Raw genomic sequence first — 9504 nt, forward strand, 5'->3', positions numbered from 1 at the left:
TTTTATTTTATTTCTTGGAATATAAAAATGTCATATATTCTTAATATCAATATTTTATTATTATTATTATTATTATATTAGTAGGTGACATTTTTAAATTGCAAATTGATTATTCAATTATGTTGACATATAATATTATAAATTGAAATTTAAAAATGTTTATTTTATAACTTGATCTCATTTATATATATCTGCTATCAGCAAATAATAAACATAATTTTTTTATAAATAAAATTTTAATAATAAAATTTGAACGCGCGCGATACATGGCATTAATTAAAAATTATAAAAATATCGCTGCTCTCATTAAGAAAAGTAGATTATATCATGAACGAAAGATATTCAATGAGATAGTTGCATGTAATTAACTCTTGACATGAGAGGCTCCGGATTTATAAATATACCATTAACGATTTACAAATTTTCATTCTATTAATTGATTTTGAAATCGCATGGGCACTTATTTGGATATTTTCTGGACACAACTTTCGAAAATGTACCTAAGGACCGTAATGGCTAAATAACGCAATACGGGGTGGTTAAACGGGATTTCCACGTGCGTGTGCGTGCGTATATCACCGCGGCGTACGCGTAATTCACGTGGTCCTATGTTTAATATCAAAACAGTGTGTTAGTGAGTGACCACCCACGGCGAAACCGAGGGACCACCTAATGAGACGCGCTATTATAAGGGGCCCGTCTCCACTTCGCACTTTGCTTCAACTGCCGTCCTCCTTTAACCTTTTAACACGACAGACACCCCTGCTTTACTTCTAACGGAGCTCGTTCGAGGACACTAGAACGCGTCTTTTTTTTCTCTCTTTACTCCGCCTATTCTAGAGAAATGATAGACAAATCGTAGAATATATATCATATTTTGAAATATATCAAATTATGTCAAATCTATACGCCTATATCGTATTAATCTATAATTTACAAATTCTCGAATTATTTGAAAAATTTAGATTTTGCAAAAGACATACATTCTATTAATTAGAGCTATTTTCGCTGAAAAGTTTTGTATTCGTTAAATAAATCAAAAAATGCTTCGATTAGATTTTTTAAAAATCTATAATACTACGTTATAAAATAGATATGTTAATCCGTCAAAAATCAAAGAAAACTATATTTGACTTTGAAATAATTTTTAATGGATAAATGATTTCACATGTAAAGTATCAAATATAGGTCACCAAGTTTATCTTAAGAAATATCTCATAAAATAAAGAATAATTTTTGTCCAATAAAAATTTGCAGCTCTACAATTAAAGAGATAATTAAATTTTTTGTTGAACAAAACACACATACGGTATATATTCAATCAATTTTCTAAAATAATAAAAAAAATTGCTAATAAGTTCTATTTGTTAAACTTCTCTCATGCGTCGCTGCAGATAGGAATACACGCAACGCTTTGTATTCCCTCGCGAGAGGATGAGATCGAGATGAGGATTTGTAAAATCCGGTCGAGAGCAAGACGGTTATCACGAGGAGTTCGTTCGACCGCCAACCCGCGCGCAAATCAACGTTTACACGTGCGTCATTAGAAATCAATAAGCACACTCACGACGACGCGACACGCAAGGTTGCCGTGTGTGTGTGTGTGTGTGTGTGTGTGCGTGCGTACAAGCGAGTCTCTCTCTATCTCTACTCTAAACCTCGTATTTCGTGATCGTGTGGACCACCCAGCTAGTTCATCGCGGAAGTACGCACGCACGATTTGCACGCGCACGTATATACGCGTGCGGCACTAACGGGATGTACAGGGTGTCTCGCAAACATGACACTGACGCGCGAGCCTATTGCAATTTTTTACAAAGTTTTTCTTTTTACAGATCGTATTAAATATGTACACGTTTAAATATGCATACATATATGTATATGAAAACGTGAATGCCACGAGAATTTTGCGGCATATATTGTGCTATTGTTTACACACGTTTGTTTTATTGTCTATTGTCATTCGTATGATCAGACTCGAGCGGAACGTAACGGCGCTTTGTACGTCGTATTATCTTTCGAAATACGATCGCGCGACAAGTACATACTAAGAGATAAAGGCGGTAATTGTTTCTCTGTTGGCTTTCTCTTCTTTTTAATTTTATTATTCTACAAAGTTAATTTTATTATAATTTACGCATTCTCGACTTTGATAATCCTAGATACACCCTGAGACCCCATACAAAAATTTAAATGCGTCCTTTCCCGAAGAGATTACAACAATTGTCTTTCATCTCTTAATTCAAGAATTTTCGTCTTTTATAACCGTTATTAAAAATTTCGTTCTTTTAGCTTCTTCAACTTTTCAATCCCTGATTATAAGTCTTCCGTTCTCGATCCTTTGCTCTCGACTTCTCGGCGCCCATTATTACGTACGTTTATCGATAATACTGGGTCCAATTACGATGATATTGACGATTTTCACATTTGGAGAATCGTCATCGCATCAAGGAGGAACGCTCGTTAGTTTCCCAGAGACGGAAATGATCAATTCCACGGTAATCGTGCAAGGGTTTTTTCCCCTTGCTATTTCGCGCAGAGGAAAAGTGAGTGATCCATATTTTTTTTCCTTTTTTTTTTCTCTTTTCCTTTCCTCAAGGGACGGAGGAGAGTCCTCTCGACACGGATATCGCCTCCGGGGGAAGAAAAGGGGGAGCGGAGGGGGCGAATGGAGGGAGGGGGTTGATGGCGGCAGCGGGCCCCGCTTAATGTCGTCTCCGGGGTGGTTACGCGCGTTTGCGTGCACAGCAGCGTCATTATACGCGAAATAACATGTTGCACTCGTTCGCTGCATACGCGCTTGTGAGCGAGGTAAATTAATAATTGGAACGTTTTGGACGGACTGTCGGCACGCTCACGGACGGTACAATGTCCGCGTAGAAAACGAATTCGATTGCTGTCGACTTTTCGTGCGGAGAGCGCAGCTGCGACGATAAGAGGATAAGTAAAAGTAGACTAAAGCTGATATAATTCTGTGATACTTTAGATCGACTTATTTTTTAGAGGAAAGACAAGAAAGGAAATGAAAATTATCTTTATCCCCAACAATTATTAATTTTAATAATGAATAATGGAAATCAAAATTTCACTGTTTTTTTTTTTTAAATTATAAATTCTGTAAATAATATCGTATGTGCGTGGAAAAAAACCTCGATTAAATTGTTGGGAGATGTCGATTTAGAAAAATAGTACTCAATAAAAAAAACACCAATACAGAAGATATTTAAAAGGCAAATTTATTATTCGCGTTTATCGCGAAAATCATTGCGCGGGCGAAGTGTCGGATAGAATTGGACGACTTTTTTTTTTACGATTTCCGCCGACTACGTGGGCGCAAAAGAATCGCGTAGAAATGAGCGAATTAGGCAAATCTGCAAAAGTACAGGACAGCGTTTTCTGAACGAGATAGAGATGAGACTTTTCGGCATTTTATCGTGTGATTATAACTTATTTAATTATTTATCGATAAACTAAAACTTCCTAATGTCATATATGCATTTTATATAAAGATTGTAGTAGACTAACAAAAAATACGAATAAGTCCTTGAATATCGATACGAAAACCGAAGAAATAAAGATCTAAGAATCTTCTCTTGAAAAATGAATAATAAAATGATAAAATTATATTCGAGCGAACTTAATACAATCTCGATTAAATCAATTCTATTTGCTACTATAAGACTAACCATACGCTATCTACATCTACATTAGCTACCGGAACTCTTAGCCGATCATATACGGACGTTTATCAGTGCTCGAAAGATCGAGAGGTCGCGACTTCCGGCGCTGAACCACCATCGTACAATCCTTATCCCCTCGGATAATCGCCATTATCTTCGTTGACTCAGCGAGTTTCAGGGTATCTGGTGATCGATCTTGTCAGAATATCTGATCCGACCGACTCATCGATCTATCCTTTTGAGTCCTGCGCGAATATTAATGGAAACAACGTTTGTCATCTTATAACAAACCAGAAATAGAACATTAAAAAATACAGAAATATCGCCAATCATCCTACATTCGAATTATTTTCCTTTTTAAATTTTTATTTGAATTAAAAAAATGCGCGTACTCTTCTAAATCATAAAATATACGTGTAATTGTGAAATTTAATCATGTTGCAAAAGTGTTTTCTACTACTTAAAAGAAAAGGATTAAAAATATATGCGCTGTCACACAAGATGACGCGATTAATATCGAGGATAAAAATCGCATAAGCAATTTTAAGCTGGATCTAAATCAAACGAACGGTCACGACAAATATCAGCAAATCTCAGTTAAAAAGTTACATTTATATATAGCAGTTTTATAAAAAATTATTTTATAAAAAAGTATATATGGAAAATTTGTTTTATAAATTTAATTTAATTTAATTTATAAAAAATATATATAATCTAAAATATATAAAATATAAAAGAGTATAATATAAAAAAATTCAAAAGAATTAATACTTGATTATAGCTTTACGCTTGTTTGCTGATATTCGTTTGTGATCATTTGTATTCATTCGTTTGGTCTCTGCATCCGACTTTACGCACTTATGTATGCCGTAAACGAGCGCGAACGAGCATTGCGCGTATTGTATCATCGACTTTATATCATCCTGTGTAAATTCTCCTCGCTTTCCGCACACGTCGCTGCCAACTCGTTTGCACACTGACTTACCGTGACACTTTGAAGCCCCGTGTGTCCAAACGAGCATGATTTATTAGCGCGGCACGTACTGGTCGCTTTTAAGATCGAAAGATTTTACGGATGAAAACATTCGACTCAACTTTCCAGTTATTCGAGAAAATTGATCGAGCATCGCCGTACATCTAATGATGCTATATTTACTTTTCGCTAATTCTTCGGTCTAATTATAAATGTATTTTGTCATTACGTCGTATTAAATATGAACAGATATATTAAGATTACATATATTAAAATTACGAAAAAGGAAATGTTCTTTAAAAAATATTACGAAAACTTTTTTTAATACTATAATAATTATTCCTCATTTTTTAATATTCGTAAAATCATATATATATAATACTATCTGTTTAATTGTGAGGAATTTTTTAATGTTTCAGTGTACATTTAATGGACACGAGAAAAACAAATTTTTATCATTAAAATATCGTAAAAAATTTATATTGATCAAATAAATAATTGTTTGATAATATTTTTTTCATTAATAATAAATTTTCTCGCTCTATCTCTCTCTTTAAATAAAATCGTAATACTTTGACACTTTCAAATGTTGTTTCGTGCATTATCAAATTAATCAATAAATAATGAATAATAACGCAAGTCAATCTTCCTCGAGTTCCATCTGAAGAAGAGGAGTGTGCTTTCTACTTTGATTGTAATAAATGATAGGCACAGAGACTCGGGGCTGTGTGCGAAGACCGCTAGTAGATTTCAATTCGGATGGTATCTGCAAAATAGAAAGCAAGCGGACGAACCGGTGAACGAGCCAGGGCGATGGACGGACAGACAAACAGATGGACGAACGGACGCGTATGTCGCATTCCGTGTTTATTATTTTGTCGGTGGGTGGTCCAGAGAAGTCCGGAGTGCTGTCTTGGTGGCCGATAGCATCTCTCGTGTGCACGCACTGTTGAACGCAGTCATCTTGCGTAAGGAAGTAGTCGACTTCTCTCTCCATCTCTTTCCCTCTCACCCTTCCATTCCGTCCTTTTCTTTTGCTCTCTCTCTCTCTCTCTCTCTCTTTCTATCTAGCGATATACTATCTCGTCTTACCCTTCTCTGATTTTCTCTTTTCTTCTCAATCTTTCGCGCCGAAGCTTTGGATTGCAAACTCCTCGCCTTTCTTTCTTTCGTGGAAAGAGGAGTGAGAAAAGAAGAGTAAGGAGAAAAAAGATCGATTGCTATGTTTCACCTCGTATTATAGGATCGCGTACAGGACATGAGCAGGATATTCGAATCGTCCTTATACTAATATCTAAGAGATATTCTCTCTTTTTTTTTTCTGTCTCCTGTAGAACGATCGATTTTATCATTTTATGATAAAAAAAAATTTGATTAAAATTTATTTATACCGCGCAGTAAACAGAACGGTTTTATAAAATTTATCGTCTTTATAATACACAATCGACTTTTTCTCTTTTTTTTTTTCTCTCTTTTGGGTGTATAACGAACCTATCAAAATCGAGCTGTGATGCACAGAAATGTATTACGTCATAAATCTATGATGAATTTTGCAAAATATTGCGGATGGATGTTTTCCACCTTATACCGTGTGTATTGCATCCTTTGATGTGCGTGACTTATTCTTATTTTTTTTTTTTCAATTGTAGATATATTTACATCTGAAATATGAATAATTTTTTTTTCTAGCGGTAAATTATAACAAGTTTGTCCTTATATTAAAATAGCTTCAAATTCAATAATCAAACATTTTTAATTATTATCAATTATTCTGTTAAAAATTTATTTTTATACACAAGGACACAAGTATATCTTTTAGTATAAATAAATTTCTTTAATAACAGAATCTCTAATTATAATCTAATAACAGAATTCTTTAATAACAGAATTTCTAATTATAAATTATGTAATTGATAATTCGATTTCTTCTCTTCTTCGAAAAAATTGAAATTGTGCAAGAACATTCTCAACTATTGCCAATTATATCGTTAAACCTATTTTACTGTTTGACAGGGAGAGTATAAGTGTCGAGAGTTTGCCGAGCGTGACGCGAGAAATTAACGTATCGTTAGCTCTAAATGCCGGGACCACGAGAACGCCGGCCTGGCGGGCGGGAAACGAGAAAATCGTAGCGAGATGATCGCGGAAATCGTTCTGCGAACCGCGCGCTGATATATTCGAGAGAGAAAGAGAGAGAGAGAGAGAGAGAGAGAGAGAGAGAGAGAGAGAAAGAGAGAGAGGATTGTTATATTATATATTATATACAGAGAGAGGCCCACACGCGCGCATTCTCAGTTTCGTGCTGCGGGACCCACACACAACGACACCCAGCGTGCACCCTGAAATAAGGTAGCCCAGGCTCCGGCGACGAGGAGCCGACGTGGGTGGTCCAGGAGAGATTTGCCTTCCGCTAAATATCGCCTTTGCGCCCTCGACGTGGGTGGCCTTCTCGCTGCTGGCAGAGGGGTTATCCCCCTCCTCCCCCGCCTGCTCACCTCCCTTTCCGTCCCCCTCCCTCCCCTTTCCACTCTATCGAGAGAAGTCACAAGTTGTCTCCTGTCCTCGTTCTTCGAAGGAGAGCGATGTTCGTTCGTGCGCGTGCGGTGTGGTGACTGAAATTTTCATCTTAACGCGACGCAAACGCGATCTTTTATTCCGAGAATCAATTGTATATAGAGGCGGCACAACGAGAAACGAGGCGCGCGTACTCTGAGCTTACATGACAAATCTGTGCAATGTGGGATCAAAGAATATCATTGTAATAAGAATTAGTATAATTAGATTAGGATTGATAATAAAGATTTTTATTATTATCTACTTATCTTCCTATTAAGTCTTATTTGTAAATGACGAGTAACTCATCATGCCAATTGACCTCGCGTGCATTTTCTTCTTAAAGAAAAAGAGAAGAGAGAGACATTATACTTATTATTAGTCACGTCGAAGCGAGCAAAGTATCGCGACTCTCCGGAGAGATAGAATACACGGATCGAGCGGATCTATTGCGAAAGGAACGAGGGAAAGGCGACAAGACGGCGTGTGGTCCGCCGGACGCCGATGAGTAGGACAGGACCAGAACGACGACAGTATCTTATCCGAGGCCCCGGCCGACCGATCGATCAATGGCGAGATCGATGCCTTCTCCGACCGATCCGAGTATCGCGGTATGCTTGGCCGCGCAAGTATTTTTCACCCCGCAGGCGGTGGCGGCGGCGATGACGCCGGTCCATGACGCCGGATGCAGCGATAGACTTCTCAATTGTCCACGATTTAGCGAAGATGAGGTTCCCCGATCGAATAATTATTATTACTATTATCATTGTTTTGTAATTTTGCATCGTCGAAAATTATATCCGCTGATTGAACAAGGCTTAATTTCATTTAAATAAAAGTAAAAATTTTTCCTGAAAAGTAAAAATATTCTATAAATATTTCAAACATTTTTATTATTTTGTTGAAAGATCATCATTGTATATAAATATATAAGTATATAAGTATAAATAAATATAGAAAATAAATAAATGACTTTTAATCTTTTTCTTCATATTTTTGTATTAATTATGCTTCCTGTAAAATTTCTTCTTATTAAATAAATAAATAAATAAAATAAATAAAATAAATAAAATAAATAAAATAAATAAAATAAATAAAATTGGGATTTATTTCATGTGTAACTGAATAGACAAATAAAAGTATAGTAAAAGATAAATTGTAAAAATATCTGATTTATACAGAAAAATATCCATATATTAAAATAAAATTATGCCAATGTTCGCGTACGCTCTGTTTTAGACGCGCATTCTTTAGACTTTAGCAGAGCGTGCATTATGAATCCTGATTCGTCCGACTGTTCGTTTAACGAGGGTGCTCGATTCTCGAAATCATTATCGCTCGTCAAAACCCGATCTGGCGTTACGACCCTAAAGACAGGTAGCCTGCTTGTGAAACGGTCGCGCATATGGCGCACCCACACCCGTGACCAATCGCTAACACGCTCATATCGAGGACCTCGTTCACCACGCTGCACGCATCCACGCAACACGACTTTACACGGGACATTACGTACACATATATACACACACACACACACATACGTGATGCAAAACCAAGCTTAAAACGCTCGTTTGCATTCTCCGAATCAATGAAGATATTGGGATGGTGAGATTCTCGTCCACACGATTCTAAAGAGCCATATAATTGTCATTAATTAAGATGGCTCTTTAAACATTTGAACAAGAAGTGAACGATTATGGTTATCAACAATGTCGCTACTATTATTTAATGTTTCCTGATATTTTCTTTTTTTTAAGAGGATTAAACAACTTTTATTGCTAGAGAAAAAAGAATATCGAAAAACTAATTTCAAGTAATTATTTCAATAAAAAAAAAAAAGGAAGAAATTATTTTAATAAAAAAAGGGAAGTATTTTGAGATTGCATAATCTCGCTCTCGATTTTATTTGACAAATGTCTCTCGCGCTCGCTCGCTCTGAAATTTGCCGAATCCACGGCACGTGGTAAGCGCCAACACGAGAACGCACGCTCCGCGAATATCAAAGGCTACCGGACCGGGCATCCGACCTCGATCCCGATCTCGATTTCCATCTCGATCTCGAAAGCGGAGCGGACGGACGGACAGTCGGCCTCGGTACTCGTCGCCGGTGACGAAAAATTGCACAACAGCAGGTTTCGTTTCGTCGCGGCATATCATACAGAGACAGAAAGAGAGAGAGAGGTAGAGAGAAAAAGAGAGAGAGAGAGAGAGACAGGCGGGCAACCTAATGCTAATGCAGCTACCATTAGCAAGTAGTGAATCGAATGTAAAGTCGGACGTAAGGTGGGACCACACAGG

This window comes from Cataglyphis hispanica, chromosome 2 (genome assembly GCF_021464435.1).
Source record: "Cataglyphis hispanica isolate Lineage 1 chromosome 2, ULB_Chis1_1.0, whole genome shotgun sequence".
NCBI classification, from domain to species: domain Eukaryota; kingdom Metazoa; phylum Arthropoda; class Insecta; order Hymenoptera; family Formicidae; genus Cataglyphis; species Cataglyphis hispanica.